This window comes from Phacochoerus africanus, chromosome 14 (genome assembly GCF_016906955.1).
Source record: "Phacochoerus africanus isolate WHEZ1 chromosome 14, ROS_Pafr_v1, whole genome shotgun sequence".
Taxonomy (NCBI): domain Eukaryota; kingdom Metazoa; phylum Chordata; class Mammalia; order Artiodactyla; family Suidae; genus Phacochoerus; species Phacochoerus africanus.
Window position 1 is genome coordinate 20,584,799 of NC_062557.1, and position 22,637 is coordinate 20,607,435.

The following is a 22,637-nucleotide window of genomic DNA, read 5'->3' on the forward strand; positions in this document are numbered from 1 at the left end:
AGGTTCCCAGGCTAGGGGCTGAATCAGAGCTGCAGCCGCCGGCCTACACCACAGCCACAGCAATGCCAGATCAGAGCCACGTCTTCGACCTATACCACAACCCATGGTAACACTGGATCCTTAACACACAGAGCTAGGCCAGGGGTCCAACCTGTGTCCTCATGGATGCTAGTCAGATTCATTTCCGCTGGACGATGGGAACGCCTGATAAAAGGTCCCTTTTTGGATTTCATCTTAATACCTCTTTGTACTAAACAAACACAATAAACACAAATAAACACTAATAGCTGTTATTTTTTAAAACCCTGATTGTACCAGCACATACATACAATCCTCTATTATGCAAAGTACATCCTCTATTATGCAAGATAAAATGTCTACATTTCCTATAAACTACTGGTTTCAATGGAGTAGAACTTGCACTCGAAGTAGACAGGCGTAAAAGATAAAGGCACGCAATTTCAAGTATTTCAACTCAGACACATAAAAACAATGTGTATACGTGTCATTCTTTATCTGTACTGTCTCCTGCATTCCCGTGAACAGGCCAATGTGCGAGTCGTGTTGGCCTTTGATGCTTGAAGAGACGGAACGGAGGACGGGGTTAAATCCACTACCCTCTCCCCACGCACTCTAGTAATTACTCTACTTCCACGTCATGTTTCCGGGTGTGTGTGTCTCGACTCACGCAGAAACTGAGGTTCAAAGCAGGCGGGAGTCACCCATGTTCTTTTGGCTGTCCCCAAAAACCCAATTCAGCCGTTGAGATCCTAAAGTATCTGGCGATACCTGGGTACTGTTTAACTGGCTGATTCCCACGTGGTAAGTGGCTCCTAACTCACCCCCACGTGGTGCCAAGGGCCGGGAAAAGGGAGAGTAGGCAAAAGAGAGCCGCATCAGGGGCATTTAAAGTGTCTTGACGTCACACACTGCCAGGAACTCAGCTGAGTTTTCAGCAGGACATTCCGGTCATCTTTCTTCCCTCCCTCCGGGCCTCTCAGCCCAAGGCCTTGGCTCGTCCCTTACTGTTGCGGAGGGAGGAGCAGTGAGCCCTCGGAACAGCCAGTACAGGGGCGTTCCCGGCCTTGTGTTGGCTCCGCCTCTTCCCCAAGGAGCTCTCCTCATTGGCAGGTGGGTGGGGCTTCAGAGATACAGTACATTCACCAGGGCCTCTGTGTGGCGGAGAAAACTGGTCGTCTCATGAATAATGCATGAGCGGAGTGCCCAGGCCAGGCGGGGGCTGGGCGGGGATTGGCTGGAGGGGCTGTAATTCAGCGGTTTCCGGAGCTGCAGCGGCGTAGACCGGGAGGGGGAGCCTGGGGTTCCGACGTCGCCGCGGAGGGAGCGAGCTCGAACAGGATCCTTGACGAGCACCCCTACTTGGCGCTCTCCCCGTGTCTAATAGGGGAGACTCTGCGGCCTGAGGGAGCCCTGCGGCCCGCACCCCGGCGCAAGCGCAGCCCCGGCCAGTCGGGCCTCAGCCGGAGCAGCAGGTGAAGGGGGTTAAGGGTGGGGCCGCCCCCCCCACCCCCCCGGCGACGGCCTCCGGGCCGGGGATCCAGGGGTGGGTGCCAGAAGGGCTGGGATGCTCTGGGGTGTTTGAGGGAGTAGTGGACAGAAGCTTCAGTAGGGCAGAGGGGATACGAGGAGACAGGGAGGGTCGTTCTGAAGGGTCGTTCCCAGGATGACAGAAGTCGGCCTCTGAAGGGACAGGGTACGCTGGAAGGAAGTTTTCATTCTTTGGAGAAAGAGGAGACGCGGTGGAAGAGTGAGAAGGGGCTCGAGGGGGAGGACCATTGGGGCCAGAGCACTCTAGAGTGGCGGTGGCAGGAGTGAGGGACAGCCCCCGACTTCCTGCTCCTTGGGGCTCTGGGGACGTTCCGGCCGCAGGAGCGACTGTCATGCTGGCGAAGATCACGGAGAGGGTGGGTTGGCAAGCGCCTCCTCCCCGCCCCCCCGGCCGGGCCCGGCGGCTCCGGCTGAGCCACTTCCTCCGTCTTGTCCAGTTCCCGCTCCTGTAGGATCCAGCTGTGCCCCCCCTGGAGAGGTAGGAATAGGTGTCTTCCTCCTCCAGCCTCACGGGCTGGTTGGTCATGGTTAGGGTTATTGCATAAGAATCAAGTTTCCTGTAGGGAAATTGACAATCTCGTTCTCTTTCTAAACTCCCTCTCGTCTTTTTCTAGGTTAAATCGTGTTTCTCTCCTCCCCCTTCTTAAAAAAAAACCCAACAAAATAAAACCCCCATCAAACCAACTCTAGAGAGAAATAAACCTTTTTCCTCCTGGCATTGTTCTTTTATAAATACCTGGTAAACTTGGCCAAAAGATAAATAATTGAGCCCTTGCGTTTACTGGATTGTGGTGTTGCTTAATTGCATAGGCCGGAATGAACCAATCGAGAGTGGGAGTTTTCTGTCTCAGAGCCAAGGTCTTGGGTAAATGCAGAGAAGAGGGAAACAAAGACAGGCTGGCCTTGGCAGAACCAAGTGTGCAAACTTTACCTGTGTTTGGGGGGTGTGGTTGCATTTCGGTTAGCAAGATTCAAACCAACATGAAGTCGTTTTCTCCATGTTTAGTCCACATCCCTCTGTGTTATATAAATTGGATGGATAGTGTTAACCCTTATTCTTATTAAAAATGTATATAATGTGTATCTGCTGGTTTTTTGGGGGTGTGCATCTAAAGGGTATGTTTATTCTGCCTATGGGTTGTCATTCTTTGGCTGGTTGTGCTGATAAAGCATTGGTTTGAATAAATCAGAACAGTAAGTCTCAATCTTTTGGATTTAGGCTGCGTTATGACTGATTCAGCCAGTTTTCTATTTTCTACTAAACATGTCTGTGTTCCATGGGTCAATAGTTATTTCCTTATTACATGTGACAGACTAAGGTACTAGTAGAATTTTTGCTGAGACGTGTGCAGTGGGATGGAAAGGAAAACACCTTCAATATAAAAATAAATGTAGATGTTAGAGACTTAGTCTCTATATTGCTGGCGTATGCACCACAAAGAATCAGTTGCTAATTAACAGATCTCATATTTTTATATGGAGTTCTTTGAGGAAGAGTAACCAATTAGAAATATGAACAGTTAGGACCAGGAGTTCCCGTCGTGGCGCAGTGGTTAACGAATCCGACTAGGAACCATGAGGTTGCGGGTTCGGTCCCTGCCCATGCTCAGTGGGTTAATGATCCGGCGTTGCCGTGAGCTGTGGTGTAGGTTGCAGACACGGCTCGGATCCTGCGTTGCTGTGGCTCTGGCGTAGGCCTGTGGCTACAGCTCCAATTGGACCCCTAGCCTGGGAACCTCCATGTGCCGCAGGGGCGGCCCAAGAAATAGCAAAAAGACAAAAAAAAACAGAAAAAAAGAAATATGAACAGTTAGGACTTGACCCACAAAAGATATATCGTTCATACACCCTTAACTTTGTTGTATATGTAGATAAGGAAATTGAGGCCAAAGGAACAAGACACTTGCCCAGGGCAACAGAGTGCCATAGTTGTAGAACTTGTACCTTTTCTATATTTTGTTTGCTTTTGACTATCTATGCTTGAGTATTAGGTCTTGATTTAGAGTGAGTCTAGACCCTGCTGGGAAAAGTGTAAGTGAAATTCACCAAAACAGTGAAATCCCACCAACAGGCTGTAAGATTCGAGGAGAGACATTTAATAAACAGGTGGAAGATGAAGTACAAATAGGGTTTGCATAGTTTTTTGTTTGTTTGTTTTTTAGCCTAACTGCTATATTGAACTTGGGGAGTAACTAACTTTGTGGACTGCACAATTTACCATCAGAATTTAGCTATTTGCTAATAGCTAAGAGAAAGGGGTATTTATTTAGGCACACTGGTAGGTGAAGGACAGTCATGACCCAATTGTCATCTATTTCTTTTTTTTTTTTTTTTTGGTCTTTTTAGGGCTGCACCACGGCATATGGTGGTTCCCAGGCTAGGGGTCCAATCGGAGCTATAGTCGATGGCCTACGCCACAGCCACAGCAACGCCAGATCTGATCCGCGTTTGTGACCTACACCACAGCTCACAGCAACACCGGATCCTTAACCCACTGAATAAGGCCAGGGATTGAACCCGTGTCCTCATGGATCCTAGTTGGGTTTGTTAACCACTGAACCACGACAGGAACTCCCCAAATGTCATTTAAACCAGAATGCCCTGTGGCTTGATCCCTGGCATTTGTGTCTTCAGAAACTTGCTTTCTCCTCCCTTCCTTTGGGTATCTTGACATTCAGATGGTGCGGTGAGGCAGAGATAGTGACCATCAGTCCAGATACTGAGGCCAACACCTTTTAACCTTAGTGGCTTTCTCAGAGATTTGCACTCAACAAATATTTACTTTTTACAACTATGTAAAAAAAGTTGCTGTGAGAAATAAGATGCCTTGCTCACAGAACTTGCCATCTGCTGAGGCGACTTCATAAATGCTTTCCATGCAATGCAACATGTTGTCCTCAAAGAAATGGTGAGACATTAAGCTGGTGCTGTCCAGTAAGGTAGCTATTATATGTTAAAAAGCATATGGCACGATATGAACTTTTTTTTTTTTTGGATTTTTAGGTCTGCACCCGCAGCATATGGAGGTTCCCAGGTGAGGGGTCGAATTGGAGCCATTCTACACCACAGCCACAGCAATGTTGGGTCCTAGGAGTGTCTGTGACCTAAGCCGAAGCTCACAGCAATGCCAGATCCTTAACTACACTGAGCAAGGCCAGGGATCGAACCTGAGTCCTCATGGATACTAGTCAGATTCCTTTCCGCTGAACCACGACAGGAACTCCTGGAACATTTTCCATTATTGTAAGAAGTTCTTTTGGACAGTGCTTCACTAAATGCTTTAGGTCTTCAGAGGAAGGAGAGGTTAGGAGGCTTGCAGTTGTCTGGAAGTCTTCTTGCCAAAGGAGAGATTTGATCTGGGTGGGTGCCAAATAATGGTTGGAATTGTGATATAAAGGTATGGTGATACAGCACAAATAAAATCTTGGTAGATTGGAGTTCCTGTCGTGGTGCAGTGGTTAACGAATCCGACTAGGAACCATGAGGTTTCGGGTTCCTTCCCTGGCCTCGCTCAGTGGGTTAAGGATCCGGTGTTGCCATGAGCTGTGGTGTAGGTTGCAGACGTGGCTCGGATCCCGAGTTGCAGTGGCTGTGGCGTAGGCTGGAGGCTCCAGCTCCAATTTGACCCCTAGCCTGGGAACCTCCATATGCCACAGGAGTGGCTCAAGAAAAGGCAAACACACACACACACACAAATCCTGGTAAATTAGAAAGGCAAGTAGGGGGAAAGGGGGGCTTGTGTATAAGAGGTCTTGAATGCAAGACCAAGGAACTTAAAGATTTTAGAGGTCAAACACTGATGTTTAATTTTGGAGTGCCTGCTATGTGTCTGACTTTGATAAATTTGTATTGGGTAAATCAGTGCATATGGCCTCTGCCCTAAGGAAGTTGTCATTGAAGCTCACTTATAAATTGGGCCAGCACCCAAGAGGAGGCCTGACTTCATGGATTTGTGTGGTTAAGCGCAGAAGTGTTTTTTGAGGATTTTCATTTTTGTATTCTCTTTTGCCACACCTAAGGCATGTGGAAGTTCTCAGGCCAGGGATTGACCCATGCCACAGCAACAGCCTGGGCCGCTGTAGTGACAATGCCAGATCCTTAACCCACTGCACCACAAGGAAACTCCTTGAGGATTTTTAATTAGCTGCAAATTCCACTCACATTTTCTGCCGTCCATATTTAAGAAAATGTATCATAATTTTTGGGTCATGTATAAAAATCAGCCAGGAGTTCCCACTGTGGCTCAGTGGGTTAAGAACCCGACTGGTTTCCACAAGGATGCCGGTTCGATTCTTGGCCTCTCTCAGTGTGTTAACTCGAGATGCTCAGTTGCCACAAGCTGTGCGTAGGTTGCAGATGTGTCTTGTATCTGGTGTTGCTATTCCTGTGGCTGTGGGGTAGGCCAGCAGCTGCAGGTCCGATTTACCCCTAGCCTGGGAACTTTGATGTGCTGCAGGTGTGGACCTAAAAAGAAAAAACAAAAAACAAAAAAACAGCCAAAGAGTACTTGAAGGATATCTCCAAATCCTGAAGAACTCCTAATGTCCTGGTGAAGGATGACATTGCTGGACTGTTTCAGTCTTTTTTTGTTTTTTGTTTTTTTTGGCTATAAGAAAAAAAATTAATACTATGGTTATACCTTTGTTGCAAGGAACCTGGGCTTACTCTGGTACACTTTTGTCAGGGTGGCCAGATGGTACTTGGTGGTAAGTTGTTTGAAATGTCTCTAGTTTTTAAAATTAGCATATGGAAGAAAGAGTTTCTGTTATAGTCAGGTCTTATATATCCTTTTTAGTATTACACAACTCGTGGCTTAGATCAGCAAGCATATCATATATTGATTGCCAATTACTGTGCTAGGCAGGATCCAAGGATAATGGAACATGGTCCCTGTTTTCCCGCAACTGGAAGTTGCGTTGTGGGGACGAGGCTATTTGTTGTGTCAGTATGGACTTCGGGTAGGGGACAGGACAGCAGAGTGGTTCAAGGTCCAGGCTCTGGAGTCAAACACATCTGGGATTGGGTCCTGGATATGTCAGGATTTGAGCCTCAGTTTTTTTATCTGTAAAAGGAGAGGATAACAAAACTAATCTCCCAGGACTGTTGAAAAATTCCTTGAGATAATGCAAGTAAAATCCCTAGCATAATGTCTGGTATGTGGTAAGAACTCCCTAAATCTGTTTATTAAATCTCCAAGAAAAGAGATTAACTCTTTTGGGGGGTGACAGAAAGGTTTTATCACAGAGGGGCATTCGGATGGGAACACCTGAATAGGGTTTTGTAGGATGAAGAGGAATTCTCCCAACAAGGTTGGGAGAATGAACAGCGTGCATTCAAGGCTGAGGGAACCTGACTGTGCGAAGGCTTAGAACAAAATAGTATGTTTGGGGAGCTATAAGTGGAAGTTCTTAATTTAGGAGAACTAAACAGAGGGGAAAGGAAGCTATGGTTCTTAGCCCTTCTCTTCTGCTAATAATTGGGTTCAGATTTCATTAAAATCAGTTGTTTGTCCAGTTTACTCAAGTTATGCATGCTAGTGTAAAAAATCTAAATTTGTAGAAATATAAACTGTTTTTTATATATAGATCCTGTTAATAGTTTAGTGTATGTTTCTCCAGATTTTTTGCTGTTTTTTCTAGTTACCAGTTTATCTTGGACATATTTATTGCAGATTCCTTTTAACAGCCTAATAAAAGAGTAATAAGGAAGGCAGATCTGCCTCCAAGATACAGCAAGGCTTGGATTTTCTGCAACCCCCATCCATAAGAAAAAGTGACTTTACTCATCACTCAACTTTCCCCTGACCTTTAACTTTTTAACTACATCAAACAACTTTTATGTTTTGAGCTTTCTTAAGGTAGCTGTTACTGTAGGGTTGAAATGCTTGGGCGGTGAGTTTGAGGGTTACATGGTCCACAGTTGCCGTAGGAGTTAAAAAAATGGCCATGAGGTCAGACTTCCTGAGATTCAATCCCAGATCCACCACCTCTTAGATCTTGGGTCCATTGCTTTAACCTCTCCAGGTTTCAGTTCCTCTGTCCATAAAATTGCAGATGCCAGGCCCGATTGCAAGGGAGGTGTGAGGATTGAGCAAGATAATGTATATAATGCATAGAGCCTGGGAGATAGCTAAAATTTGAGTGCTAATAATTACTATTATTAAAAACAGTATCGGCAGTGTGGAGCAGCGGCTTAAGGATCTGATGATGCCACAGCTGTGACACAGACGGGTGCAGCCAAAAAAAGAAAAATTAAAAAAAAAAATCCTTGCAGTGTCTATCTAACTACAAAGTCAGGCCAGTTATGATTCATGGTAGCCTTTAATGACCCAAAGGAAAGAAGGAGTAATTAGGAGATTCGAACCTAATAGGAAAAAAAACTAAATAGGGACCAGGGGGGTTTACACTGTGGTGAAGGAGATGGAGTCTGTCACATAAAAGGAACAGGCAAGGCAAACCGTAAATGCCTATTTACACAGATGCCCTTGTCATGTGCCTCTTTGCATCTTCCAAAACCTCTGATTATGGTCCATTTATTTGCAGTTATTTCCAACACATTAAATCTTTATGACCGCTTAGGAGTTTGAACATCCCTCGGAGTTCTTGACACAAAAAGTGCGCATAACATTAAAGGGTCGAAGGGTGCGGGAGTCAAGCAAGGGAGGTGGGACAGCATCTTCAGTAGCCTCTCTGAGGCTGGGAGCTAATTTGTCCCGTCACATCTGTGCGTGTGAATGTGTGCGGGTGCGTGTGTTTTCAATGGAGAAGTAGAGCTTTACTTTCCTGTCCTGAAACTTTCCTTTTTAAACGACTATTCAAACTAGCCTCATGGTCAGGAGCCAGTCGGCGCCTCCTGAAACAGGTTGTCTCCCATCAGCTCTCCAGTTCGGGGTCAGAGCAGAGAAGGCGGGAGAGAAAGAGGCCTCCCTGCCGTTTCTTGGCTGTATGTGGGGCAGGAGGAAGCCAGCAGAGTCTGAAAGAGAAAGTAAACCTTCTGGTAAATAAATGGCTTCTCCCGATTGTGGAGGAGGAGTGCAAATTATCAGGGGGATGTTTGGGTAGTTTTTGTCAAGGCCATTTCTGAAAACTGATTTAGATTAGCAAAGGTGAGCCCGGATTTAGGAAAACCCTGCCTGGTCTGCTGTCAACCAGCTGTTTTCCCGCTTTGTTGATTGATTTTATTAGTTTGCGGTGGCCTGACCTCTCGTTCTTGTTATGAGAGTTGGAGGATTTGAGTGTGCCTTTGAGCACCTGCTTAGGTGAAAGCTTCCTAAAATGCATGTTTTTCACTTCTTCTCTAATGGTGATTTTGTTTTACTTTTGAGCAAAGACTTTTTCTGACAGAATCTAAAATCATGAGACTTTTTCTTTGTTTGCTTCTCCCTGCCCCGGAATCCACCCAAACGTGGTCCCCAAAACCTCAAAACCCAGATGTTAGCTGTGTAATTACCTCTCCTCTAAACCAAGCAAAGTGCAGTATTGCATTGAGTTAGCCTTAAAATCGTCGACCTTTGAATTTCTTTCTACTTGTGGTTTAGACACAATAAATATTTAATCGCAGACTGACTTTGCCTCACAAGTCAATTCTGTATTTGGGCCTCTTTTTATCAATAGGTTTCGCGAAAGAAAATTTATTGAAACATTAACCAAAATAAAATGTAATTAGAATGGTAACTGTCTTATGCATGGGGGCTGGTGGAATAATCGAAACATTCTGAAGCCAAATCTCAACATTTATTTATTTATTTTTCTTTCACACTGCATTTAATTTAATGTAAACTTTTTTTACCCGTGCTGCATGTTGAAGTTCCCAGGCCGGGGATTGAACTTGTGCTACTGCAGGCACCCAAGCTGCTGCAGTGACAACGCCAGATCCTTAACCTGCTGTGCCACAAGAAACTCCTAATTTAAATATATCTTAATTTAATTAAAAAAAAAAATGGAAGTATAGTTGATCAGTGTTTATTCCTTTTTTTTTTTGCTTGTTAGGGCCATACCCGCAGTATATGGAAGTTCCTAGGCTAGGGGTTGAATCAGAGCTATAGCTGCCGGCCACAGCCACAGCCACAGCAACGAGGGATCAGAGCCAAGTCTGCAACCTACACCACAGCTCACAGCAATGCTGGATCCTTAACCCACTGAGTGAGGCCAGGGATCGAACCTGCATCCTCATGGACCCTAGTCAGGTTTTTAACTGCTGAGCCACAAACGGAACTCCTCAGTGTTTATTCTTTTTTTTTTTTTTTTGTCTTTTTGCTATTTCTTGGGCCGCTCTCTCGGCATATGGAGGTTCCCAGGCTAGGGGTCTAATCAGAGCTGTAGCTGCCAGCCTACGCCAGAGCCACAGCAACGCAGGATCCGAGCTGCATCTGCGACCTACACCACAGCTCACGGCAACGCCAGATCGTTAACCCACTGAGCAAGGGCAGGGATCGAACCCGCAACCTCATGGTTCCTAGTCGGATTCGTTAACCACTGCGCCACGACGGGAACTCCCTCAGTGTTTATTGTTAATTCCACGTGTTATTGTCCCTTTCCATTAGAGTGCATAAATAAGAGTGGCCTGTTTTTAGAAGCAGATGGGACATTTTAGGGTCCTGATTACTATGTTGAAGGATCGTGGGTTCATGGAGCCACATGTAAGACGCGTTTCTCAAATGTACCACAGTGGTGCTGGGTGTTGATGGTAGGCTGGGGCATGGGGAAGCAGTGCCTGTTAGGGAACAGGGCTTTAGGTGAACTCTGTACTTTCCACTCAGTTTTGCTTTGAGCCTAAAACTGCTCTACAAAGTCAAGTTTATTAATTAAAAAAATTTTTTAATTAAAAAAATTAAAAAAAGATCCTTCAGGAAATACCTGAGGTGTCCTGGGTCAGAAGTACTCTGTATACAGCTGTGTGATTTCAGTGACTTCTACCACAGGGTACCCTAAGCTTTGTAGTGAGAGTGCCTTTCTCTCTCTCTCTCTTTTTTTAGGGCCACGCTGTGACATAGGAAGTTCCCAGGCTAGGAGTGGAATTGGAGCTGCAGCTGCCAGCCTACACCACAGCCACAGCAACGCCAGATACAAGCCACATCCTTGACCTAGCTGCAGCTGGTGACAGTGCCAGAACCTTAACCCACTGAGCCAGGCCAGGGATGGAACCTGCAATCCTCAAGGATACTAGTCTGGTTCTTAACCCACTGAGTCACAACAGGAACTCCAAGAGTGCCATTCTTTTACCCAGTATCTTCCAAGTGATGGAGAATGAGACCAGGAGGTGGGACATCAAGAGGACCCACATAAGAGTTCCTGTCGTGGCGCAGTGGTTAACGAATCCGACTAGGAACCATGAGGTTGCGGGTTCGATCCCTGCCCTTGCTCATGGGTTAACGATCTGGCGTTGTCGTGAGCTGTGGTGTAAGTTGCAGATGTGGCTCGGATCCAGCGTTGCTGTGGCTGTGGCATAGGCCGGTGGCTACAGCTCTGATTAGACCCCCAGCCTGGGAACCTCCATTTGCCGTGGGAGCGGCCCAAGAAATAGCAAAAAGACAAAAAAAAAAAAAAAGAAGACCCACATAGGAGTTCCTGTCGTGGCGCAGCGGAAATGAATCCAACTAGGAACCATGAGGTTGTGGGTTCCATCCTTGGTCTCGCTCAGTGGGTTAAGGACCCAGCGTTGCCATGAGTTGTGGTGTAAGTCATGGACGCAGCTCGGAATCCCGCATTACTGTAGCTGTGGTATAGACCAGTGGCTACAGCTCTAATTAGACTCCTAGCCTGGGAACCTCCATATGCCGTGGGTGCGACCCTGAAAAAGACAGGAAAAAAAAAAAAAAAAAAAAAGAAGACTCATACAGGAGTTCCCACCATGATTCAGTGGTAATGAACCTAACTAGGATCTATGAGGATATGGGTTCCATCCCTGGCCTCGCTCAGTGGGTTAAAGATCTGGCGTTGCCATGAGCTGTGGTGTAGGTCACAGACGCGGTTGGGATCTGGCGTTGCTGTGGCTGTGACTGGCAGCTGTAACTCCAGTTCAACTCCTGTCCTGGGAACTTCCATATGCCACAGGTGCGGCCCTAAAAAGACAGAGACAAAAAAAAAAAAAAGACCCTTCAGTCTCTGTGTGAAGTTAAGTTTCCCTTTCCTGAGGAAGGATTGAATGGTAGCCTTAGCCACAGATTTGCAGCAAGAATACATCAGTTTTGTTTTTCAGTTCCAGACTCTAGTTTGCTTATTTTAAGGGGAGAAAAGTTCACATTAAGCAGTACAAAAAGGTGCGTAGTGGGAGTTCCCAGGTGGAGCACCGTGTTAAGGGGTCTGGTGTTGTCATTGCTATGGGTTGGGTTGCTGCTGTGGCTCGGCTTTGATCCCTGGCCTGGGAACATCCACATGCCATGGGTGCAGCCAAAAAAAAAAAAAAAAGAATGTCCATGATAAAACAGTAAATATTAATTTCGTTATCTCCCAACTCTTGAGGATGTCTTTTTGATATTCCGTAATGAAGTGGGAGGGCTCCATAAAGCATTCTGCTGCATGGAGAAGTATGGTGGGAAAGTACTCATGGAACTGAGTTGTGATCTCAAACTGGCTGCTTTTTTCATGAGACACCATTTGCTTTACTTGAAAGAATGACTGACAGACTGACGGCGATACTGGTATTGTCTCAAAAATAAAAGAAGGCACGCTTTTTCTTTAAGGAAAACAGCTGACCGTATTTGTTGCGCCAATGATAAAATTTAAGCTTTCAAGTGAAAATTAGAATTTGAGAAAACATATATCCACTACTGTGTTTGACCACTTCCCAGTATTTTTTTTTTTCCCCCATTTTTGGCCGCCCCTCAGCATGTGGAGCTCCAGGCCAGGGATCAGATCAGAGCTGAGCTGCAGGCTCAACCTAAGCTGCAGCTTCAGTGACACCAGGTCCTTAATCCATTGTGCCCAACTGGTAACTGAACCCTAGTCCCTGAACTCCCAAGACACCGCTGATCCCATTGCGCCGTAGCAGGAGCTCCCACTTCCCAGTATTTATTAACATAATTTTTGATGGTAACAAATGTGATTCTGAAAAAAAGTTTTTTTGGCTGTGCCTGTAACATGTGGAAGTTCCTGGGCCAGGGGTCGCATGCCACAACAGCAACCTGAGTCACTGGATCTATAACCCACCAAGCCGCCAGGGAACTCCCTAAATGTGATTTATTTGTGTATGTATGTATGTCTTCTTGAGGGCTGTACCGGCGACATATGAAGGTTCCCAGGCTAGGGGTCGAATTGGAGCTGTAGCTGCCAGTCTACACCACAGCCACAACACCAGATCTGAGCTGTGTCTTCAACCTACACCACAGCTCATGGCAACACCGGATCCTTAACCCACCGAGTGAGGCCAGGGATCGAACCTGAGTCCTCATGGATACTAGTCAGATTCGTTTCCACTGAGCCACGACAGGAACTTCCCAATGCGATTATTTAAAATTTAATTTAATTATTATTATTATTATTATTTTTTATGGCCACACTCACAGCATATGGAAGTTTCTAGGCCAGGGATCAAACCTGAACCTCCACAGCGACCTGAGCCACTGCAGTCGGATTTTTAATACATTGCATCACAGAGGGAACTTCTCAAATGTGATTTTTTGATAGTTTATAATGAATTGTGTTGACATTTGGATGTTCTGCATGTCTCTGAAATAGTGTTTTCCCTACAACTAATGAATGGCATTAGAAAATCATGCCTGAGAAAACATTTTACTACAAATGCAAGATAGACTAATGGATCTTAATACAGTTGAATATAGAGTTCATTGCTATCGTTTCAGAATCCACATTGCATCTAATCTTTAAGAGACTACTGCTTGTCAAATTTTGGAGGTGTTAAAGAATATACAAAATTATCTGCAAAGGTTATTAAGATACTCTCCTCCCTTTTCCAGTTAGTGTGAGGTCAAAATTTCCGAATCCTCATACACTTCAACCAAAACAACACACTGCAACAGACTGATGCAAAAACAGTCTGTCCATGAGAATCCATCCAGCTGTCTTCCCAAACTTGAACAATGCCATTCTTTCCACTATTTTTTTTTGTTTTGTTTTGGAAAATAAGTTATTTTTCATAGAAATATTATTTATGTTAACATGTTATAGGTTTTTGTCTTACATCTTTTATTTATTTATTTTTTTTAGGGCCGTACCCACAGCCTGTGGAGGGTCCTAGGCTAGGGGTCAAATAGGAGCTGCAGCTGCAGGCCTATGACATAGCCACAGCCATGCCAGATCCAAGCCACATCTGTGACCTACACCACAGCTCATGGCAACGCCAGATCCTTAACCCACTGAGTGAGACCAGGGATCGAACCTGTGTCCTCATGGATACTAGTCAGATTCGTTTCTGCTGAGCCACAACCGGAACTCCTAGGTATTTGTTTTAAAATAAATTAGTAAATATGTACAAAATTTCTCAGTTTCAATTTGTAATTGTAATTGTAGGTCTAGAGGTTTGTGTGTGTGTGTGTGTGTCTTTTGTCCTTTTAGGGCTGCACCCCTGGCATGTGGAGGTTCCCAGGCTAGGGGTCGAATCGGAGCTGTTGCCACTGGCCTATGCCACAGCCACAGCAACGTCGGATCGGAGCCGAGTCTGCAACCTACACCACAGCTCACAGCAATGCTGATCCATAACCCCTTGAGTGAGGCCTGGGATTGAACCCACAACCTCATGGTTCCTAGACAGATTCGTTTCCGCTGCGCCACTATAGGAACTCCGATCTAGAGGTTTTTTTGCCACACCCATGGCATATGGAATTTCCCAGGCCAGGGATCTAATCTGTGCTGCAGCTGCAAATCTATGTAACACCAGATCCTTAAGCCACTGCACCACAGTGGGAACTCCCTAGGGTTGTTTTTAACAGGCAGCCAGTATTCTGATGCCAGTGGTTGGTCCTTGGTTTGAGAAATGCTGCTCTAAAGGATCAAAAGCTATAAAGTTTTCAGATTAGTAAAGTCATATCCACAGGGTTTAGAAATCATCGTTTTGGGGATAGAGGTAAGTGATAGATATGTGATCTACTAAGGAAAAAGGCTTTGGAGACTTCTTTTTATTCTGTTTATTCTTCTTAGTATTTATAGCCATGAATATTAGCCAATGATGGATTATGACTATCAAAGAATCACTTTACTGGATTAATGTTTAGTTTGGCTTTACTTATTTGTTTGGCTGCACCTGTGGCATGTGGAAGTTCCCAGGCCGGGGCTCGAACCTGTGCCACAGCTGTAACCAAAGCCACAACACCAGATCCTTAACCTGCTGAGCAGTGAGGAAATGCTCAGTTTGGTTTTATTGACAGACTATCCATGAATATATCAAGACAGTTTCTGAACGCTTGGATTAATTTATAAAGACAATTCTAGTAAAGATTTATCTTTAAATTCTATAAGATGTGTTGTTCTGTTTCAGACCTGTCTTTAACATTCTTATAGTAGTGTAAATGAAGCTCTCATTTTCCTTTCTTCTTGTAGTTGCTTGTATAACAAATTCAAAGAGGAATTTCCTTGTCAGAGATCATGAAGCAGAGATAAGACTTAAAAACAAAAAATGTGACTCCACTAGCCTGAAGGTTTGAAGACTCCCAAGTTTGTGTTTTGGTTCTATCATTATCTGTTGTGGCCACTTAGCATTTCTCTCCTTATCTATAAAATGGGAATAACAACCTACACCAAAGGATGTTATATTATCTTGGGACCTCGGGGGTTCTCTTTGGCTGAGTGATTGACTAGAAGAAAATCCAATGTGAATTCATGTTTCAGGCCAGGTTCTGTATGAGTGTGATTTTTATTTTATTTTATTTACTTATTTTTTTCTTTTTGTCCGCACCTGCAGCATATGGGAGTTCCTGGGCCAGGGGTTGAATGGGAGCCACAGCTTTGGGCAATGCTGGGTCCTTAACCCACTGAGTCACAGGGGAACTCCTGGGTGTCATTTTTAGAATTTAGATCATAAACTACTCCCAACCCAAACTGGAATAGTGTTTCTAAATTCTAAATTATTATCTTCTGGAGTTCCTGCTGTGGCACAGTGGGTTAAGGATCTGGTGTTGTCATAGCAGATGCAGCTCTCTCTCTGGCCTGGGAACTTCGGTATGCCATGGATGTGACCACAAAAAAAATGATCTTTCTTAGTATTTATTCTTTTTCTGTCTGTGCCATGTCCATCACCTCACGTACATTGTTGGATTATAAGTTCATGAGTAATTGAGACTTTTTCTTAATCTTCTCTTGTGTGGATGCTCATGGATAAGATCAGCTCTTCTCTGAAGAGTGCTCGCATTATGCAAAACTATAATGTTCAATGAGATGACTTAGGTTTCCAAGTATATGATTCATTTTGATAAGACTTTCATAGCAAAGCACGTCTAATTGGGAAGATAGCGCATCTTCCTTCTTAAATATAATTGAAACTTTATGGGTCAGATTTATCCTTTCAAAATATATTTCATAAAGCTCAATTAATACATTTTAAAATTAATAGACTACATATTTAAGAGCAGTTGTAGGTTTATGTAAAAATTGAGCAGACGGAGTTCTCTGCTGGTTTAGCGGTTAAGAATTTGGCATTGTCACTGCTATGGCTTGGGTTCGATCCCTGGCCTGGGAACTTTTGCATGGCATGCGTGGGGCCAAAAAAAAAAAAAAAGAGCAGAAAGTATAGAGAAACCCCCTTTTCTCCCCTCCTCGCTCTCCTTCCCAGTTTCTCTAGTTATTGATGTCTTGCATTAGTAGGACACATTTATTACCATTGATGAGCCAATATTTATACATTATTAACTAAGGTGTATGATTTACATTAGAGTTCATTCTGCGGTATGTTCTAGGGATTTTGACAAAGGTATAATGACATATATCGGCGATTACGATATCACAGAAAATAGTTTCAGCGCCCTAAAGATCCCCTGTGCTCCACCTGTTTATCCCTCCTCCAACCCCTGGCAACCACTGATCTTTTTTCATGATCATACATAGTTTTGTCTTTTCCAGGATATTGTAGAATCATATAGTATGTAGCCATTTTATCTTTTTTTACCTTGCACCCCAGGTATATGGAGTTCCAGGCTAGGGGTCCAATCAGAGTTATAGCTGCCAGCCTACACCACAGCCACAGCAATGCGGGATCTGAGACACATCTGTGACCTGCACCACAGCTCATGGCAACATCAGATCCTGAACCCACTGAGCAAGGCCAGGGATCGAACCCACATCCTCATGGATACTAGTCGGGTTCCTTAAGAGTTGAGCCATAATGGGAACTCCCTGGATCTTCTTCTGAGTGGGTGTTGAGCAGAGGAATGAAAAGATCTGACTTGTACTTTGAAAAGATCTGTAATGTGGAAAATAGACTGTAGAGGGACAAGGGTGAGAGCATCAGGACCAGTTAGGAGTTGATCGTTTAGCTAAGAGCTGATGATGGCTTGGTTAAGATTCTAGCAGTGGAGGGGGTGAGAATTGCTCACATCCTGGATATGTTTTGAAAGGTAGAGCCAGTAGGATTTGTTAATGAATTGAGTGTTTGGGGAGAGAGAGAGGAGGAAGTGGAGGAGGAGGAGATGGAATAGAAATTGGAGTCAAGGCCTATGTTAAAGGTTTTTACTACGCACACATGTGAGAATGGAGCTGTCATTTGCTAAAATGGGGCCAATTGGAGGTGAAATTGTCTGGGAGAGGTTTTTTTGTTTGTTTTTTGTTTTTGTCTTTTCTAGGGCCGTACCCTCGGCATATGGAGGTTCCCAGGCTAGGGATCGAATCGGAGCTGTAGCCGCCAGCCTGTGCCACAGCCACACAACGTGGGATCCAAGCTGTGTCTGTGACCTCCAGCACAGCTCATGGCAACATGGGATCCTTAACCCACTGAGGGAGGCCAGGGATCGAACCCGAAACCTCATGGTTCCTACTCAGATTCGTTAACCACTGAGCCACAATGGGAACTCCATGGTAGAGGTTTTTAATGAAAGGGTTAGTTTAGTGTACATTAAATTTGAGATGCTTGTTAGACATCGAAGTGGAGATATTGAGTAGGCATTTGGAGGACTCTGGAGTTCATGGGAGAAGACAGGGCTGGAAATGTAAATTTGGGGACTGACAGATTTCATTTTGAAGGAGTGGGAGCAGATGAATCATTTAGAAACTTAAGTGCAAAGAGGAAAGAAGAGGTTAACAGAATGAGCCTTCCCAGAGAATAGTTTTAACAGCAAAGCCTTTCCCTTTAAAACTCCAGATTCTTGCCGTTTCCATTGTGGCGCAGTAGAAACGAATCTGACCAGTAACCAGGGTTTGATCCCTGGCCTCACTCGGTGGGTTAAGAATCTGACGTTGCCGTGAGCTGTGGTGTAATCGCAGGTGCGGCTCGGATCCTGCATTGCTGTGGCTGTGCCGTAGGCCAGCAGCCATAGCTCTGAGTGGACCCCTAGCCTGGGAACCTCCATATGCCGAGGGTGTGGCACTAAAAAGCAAAAAAAAAAAACCCAAAAAAAACGAAAAACAAGAAACTCCAGATACTTGGGAGTTCCATTGTGGAGCAACCGGTTACGGATCCAGCATTGTCACTGCAGGGGCTTGGGTCGCTGCTGTGGCGCAGGTTCTACCCCTGGCCCAGGAACTTCCACATGCTGTGGGCAGGCACCCCTCCCCCCAAAAAAAACACACCCAAACGAAACAAGTTAAAACTCCAGATACTTTTCTCAGGGAAGCTGGACTCATATAAAGATGGAATAAATAAAGATCCATCACTATGTTAGATAAAAATGTGGTTCTTGTCACATTAAACCAACTCAAAATGTAGGGGCAAAAAGCAGCGACCATTTTATTGTGCTCACAGATTCTGTGGGCAGGATTTTGGATGGCACGGCAGGGATGGCTTGTCTTTGCTCCACAGTGTCTGGGGCCTCAGCTGGGAGGACTTGAACATCTGGGGGCAGTTATCATCTGGAAGCTACTTCACTCGCATTCCTGATGCCTAGGCTGGGATGAACCAAAGATTGAGCTCACCGGGGGCTGTAGATCCAGTGTCTCCATGTGGCCTCTCCTGCCTTGGGCTCCTCACAGGATGTTGGTTGGATTCTAGAGAATGAGCCTTCCCAGAGAATCTGGCTTTTAGAGTTTCGTATGGACATTACTGTTATACACAGTTAGAGCAGTCTTGGGCTTGGCCAGATTCTATGCCAGGAGACAAAGACCCCTTCTCTCAAAGGGAGGAGTTGCAAAGAATTTGGAGCCATGTTTTTTTTTTTTTTTAATCTTTTGTCTTTTGTCTTTTTAGGGCTGCTCTTGTGGCATATGGAGGTTCCCAGGTTAGGGGTTGAACTGGAGCTGGAGCTGCCAGCCTACACCACAGCCATAGCAACGCGTGATCCAAGCCACATCTGTGACCTACACCACAGCTCACGGGAACACCAGATCCTTAACCAACCAAGCGGGGCCAGGGATCAAACCGGCATCCTCATGGATACTAGTAGGGTTCGTTAACCACTGAGCCACAATGGGAAATCCCTGGAGGCGTGTTTTACAACCACCACCAATGCCCTTGAATTTGAGGTTCTGCCCCCAAACCACAGTTGCTTTGAGGGAAGGAATTCTAAAATAGGATCCACGGATGCGGATTCTCAGCCCCAGTTATACTGTGCTCCCTGCTAAATGACCAAGTTTACCTTAATATCTCTTTCAGGAAAGTGACCTGAATAAGTTCAACAATAGCTTTTTCCTTCTCCTCAATAAGGGTTGTACTATACTGTGGGTCTGTGACCTTGAGATTCGGAAATATAAGTTCCCTTCTCTGCTTTATTTCAGTTGCTTGTCTTAAATGAATATTAATACCTTACATAGCATTCTAGACCAGTGGATGCTTTTTGACACTTTTATTTGGGCTTCAGCCAAAGATAACAGTACCTGCAGGCTTTTCCCCTCAGCAACTTGCCCTTCTCCCTTCACTGCCTTCAAGCCTGGAAATTTTGACACGATGGTTTGCTTGACCAACCTAGAATTGTTTCTCAAAGGCAATACTTCTGTTTTTGAAAGTTGGCAGCTTGCCTCTGATTCTTGTGAAGGTAAGTCCCTCAGCATTCACAGCTCATTGGAAGGATGCTTTGCTTCTCTGGAAAAACCTCTAAATTCTAGGTAACCAATCATACAGGATGGAACTAATCTTGTTTTCCTGGATGCAGTTGCCATATTGGTGCCATGCTTTTCAGCATCCTAGCCATCAGTGACCGTGCAATAGGAACTCTTGCAGTAGAGGTGGTAGTTATGTGTGCGTGCAAATGAGAGTAAAGGAAACCAAAAGGAACTATTCATTTGGTGTCTTAAATCTAATATCAGAATGGTACATGAAAGTCACATGGTGGAGATGCAATCAGAACAAGAAAAAGCTTTAGCCGCATGTGTAAGTACTGTGGGCATTCAGAGTTGAAGCAGTGGTTGGACCATGAGTAGGGTTGGGGAATGCCTCTTTAAGAGGGAAGGAAAGGGACAGATAATGCCTCCAAGGGGAAAAACATTTTAGGCAAGAACATCTGTGAGAAAGGAACAAAGTCCTTTCTCCGGGACTGTTTCCTGGGGGTGGCGGCCAAGGCTAGAGGGAGATTAGTTGACTCAATGGAAGACAGGACATTTTGAGTCATTTTGAGGCTGGAGAGAGGAGCTGGCAGTGGCCAAATTGGCTGAGAAGTTGAGGAGGCTTAGCTGGGGGTAAATATTTGGAATTGGGAGCAACTGGTGTATTGAGCTGGGGGAGGGCTGTGAATTTACTCTTAATCGAAAGCTCACTGAGGAGTTCCTGTCCGCTCAGCGGTTAATGAACGTGACTAGGATCCATGAGGATGTGGGTTTGATCCCTGGCTTTGCTCAGTGGGTTGAGGATCCAGCGATGCCGTGAGCCAGGGTGTAGGTCGAAGATGTGGCTTGGATCCCGTGTGGCTGTGGCTGTGGCTGTGGCTGTGGTGTAGGCCGGCAGCCGTATGCAGCTGTAGCTCTGATTTGACCCTTAGCCTGGGAACTTCCATATGCTGTGGGTGCAGCCCGAAAAAGCAAAAAAAAAAAAAAAAAAAAAGAGGAAAGGTCACCAAGGGGTCATCCTTGAATTTTTCAAACAGCAAAACTGAAAGAGTTGGTCTTCTCAGAATAATTCTTACTGGAAGCTGTGTCTTTGCTGGGGAGAATCTGACTCCATCAGTGTAGCTGTAATTCATAGCAGGGGTTTTGTCATCCCATATGTGTGTTTTTATTATGAGCTGAGCACCCTGCTGGATGCTGGGGGGTAGAAGGGGAGAACGCACTGGTGGGCAGAAGCCCAGGCTTGTCCTGTCCTCAGGCTGGCGGTTGGCATCGAGGTTCCAAGTGCAAGTTACAGAGTCACAGTGCTCAGGTCCAAGTGATGGTGCTGGAAGGCAGGCCTGTGGCTGGGCTTGGGCAGGAGACCTTGGTGTTCGGAGGAGCAGAGTGAGGGCTGGGACCTCAGCCAGCAGGCTGGTGCCATCCAGGGAGAAGAAGGCAGGGCCAGCCAGGCCATAGGTCACATTAATACTGCTTAGAAACACTTATATCCCGTGTGCCAGCTGCGTCCTCAGTGCTTCGTGTACATTAACTCATTCAGTTCTTACACTGACCCTGCGAGGTGAGTCCTGTTTTCTGCCCTTTTGGCAGCTGAAAAAACTGAGGCTCTCAGAGACTAAATCACTGCCACTAGCTCACACCCGTCCAAGCGGTGGAGCTGGATTCACGTCTGGGCACAGTGGCTCCAGGACCCACGCTCTAAGCAAACCACTATTCTGTCTTAATATCACATAGGTGGTTTTTGAGCCTATGAGCACTGCAGAGTCCTCAGTGGGGTTTTGAATAGGAGAGTAGCAGGATCAAGTCTATGCCTTGAAAACGTGTCTCGACTCCATATGGAAAGTGCAAGCAGATGTGGAGAGAGAGTTCTCATGACAGGGTCACGGGGTCTTCTTGTGACCCTGGTGTATTTGGGCTCTGAGGTTTCCTGGTAATTTTCTTTGACTCCTTTTCTTGGGGGAATGGTGGAGTCAGCTGGAGAACAGGCCCTGGACCTTTTTTGGTTGAATATCAATATACTGATTAAATTTTCTTTGTTTCTTTCTTTTTGTTTTAATTTATGGCCACCCTTGAGGCATGTGGAAGTTTCTGGGCTAGGGATCGAATCAGAGCTGAAGCTGTGACCTACTCCACACCTTTGGATTCTTAACCCAATTGCAAGGGCTGGTAATCAAACCCTCGTCTCCGCAGCAACCTGAGCTGTTGCAGTCCCATTCCTAACCCACTGTGCCACAGCGGGAGCTCCTCAATTTACTGCTTTTACTGCAGCATTTATTCTTGAGTCACAGTAACCTTCAAGTTTAGAGGGGATCCAGCCTGATCATCATTTGTAGACTGAATAGTCTTTAGAGGCCAGCTGGCCCAGTTGCTCTCCCAGCATCGGAATTACTTCTGTGACTCAGGGTGAGCGTTTAACCTCCATTCGAACACCAAATACAGCAGAATTTGAGACATTGTCCCTTCCTCCTCCCCTTGTCTGAGTCACCTTTGCGCTTCAACCTGTCACCAAGCCCCATCACATCTCCTTTTCATATCTCCCGAAGATGTCCCCTTCAAAATGTTTCTGATGCTACCACCCAAGTTCAGGGCCACTGCCATCTCTCACCTTCATTATTGCAGCCTGAGGGATCTTTCTGAAATGTAAGTCCGTTTTTTTTTTCTTTTTTAGGGCTGCACCCGTGGCACATGGAGGTTCCCAGGCTAGGGGTCTAATCAGAGCTACAGCTGCCAGCCTATTCCACAGCCACAGCAACTCGGGATCTAAGCTGCATCTGAGACCTACACACAGCTCACAGCAATGCCAGATCTTTAACCTACTGAGTGAGGCCAGGGATCAAACCCGAAACCTCATGGTTCCTAGTCAGATTCATTTACACTGTGCCATGATGGGAACTCCTGAAATGCCTATTGGTGGGTGTCAAACCAATAGACACAACCGAGCCAAATGTTGGGGGCAAAAAGGATGCATTATTACTTGCAGCAGGTAAGGAGAACACT

General features: G+C 45.5%; 1 protein-coding gene across 4 annotated transcripts in view; it reads left to right on the top strand.

Moving 5' to 3' along the window:
- The first annotated feature begins 1,202 nt into the window (after positions 1-1,202).
- STAT3 (signal transducer and activator of transcription 3) overlaps positions 1,203-22,637 on the top strand; it is a 65,123-nt gene continuing 43,688 nt past the window's right edge. For 2 of the 4 annotated variants that reach the window (XM_047758966.1, XM_047758967.1), the window contains exon 1: positions 1,286-1,493. The gene's annotated coding sequence lies outside the window, so the exon portion shown is untranslated. Of the gene's footprint in view, positions 1,494-22,637 lie in introns of all 4 variants that reach the window. The other 2 variants (XM_047758964.1, XM_047758968.1) reach the window with 2 other exon arrangements.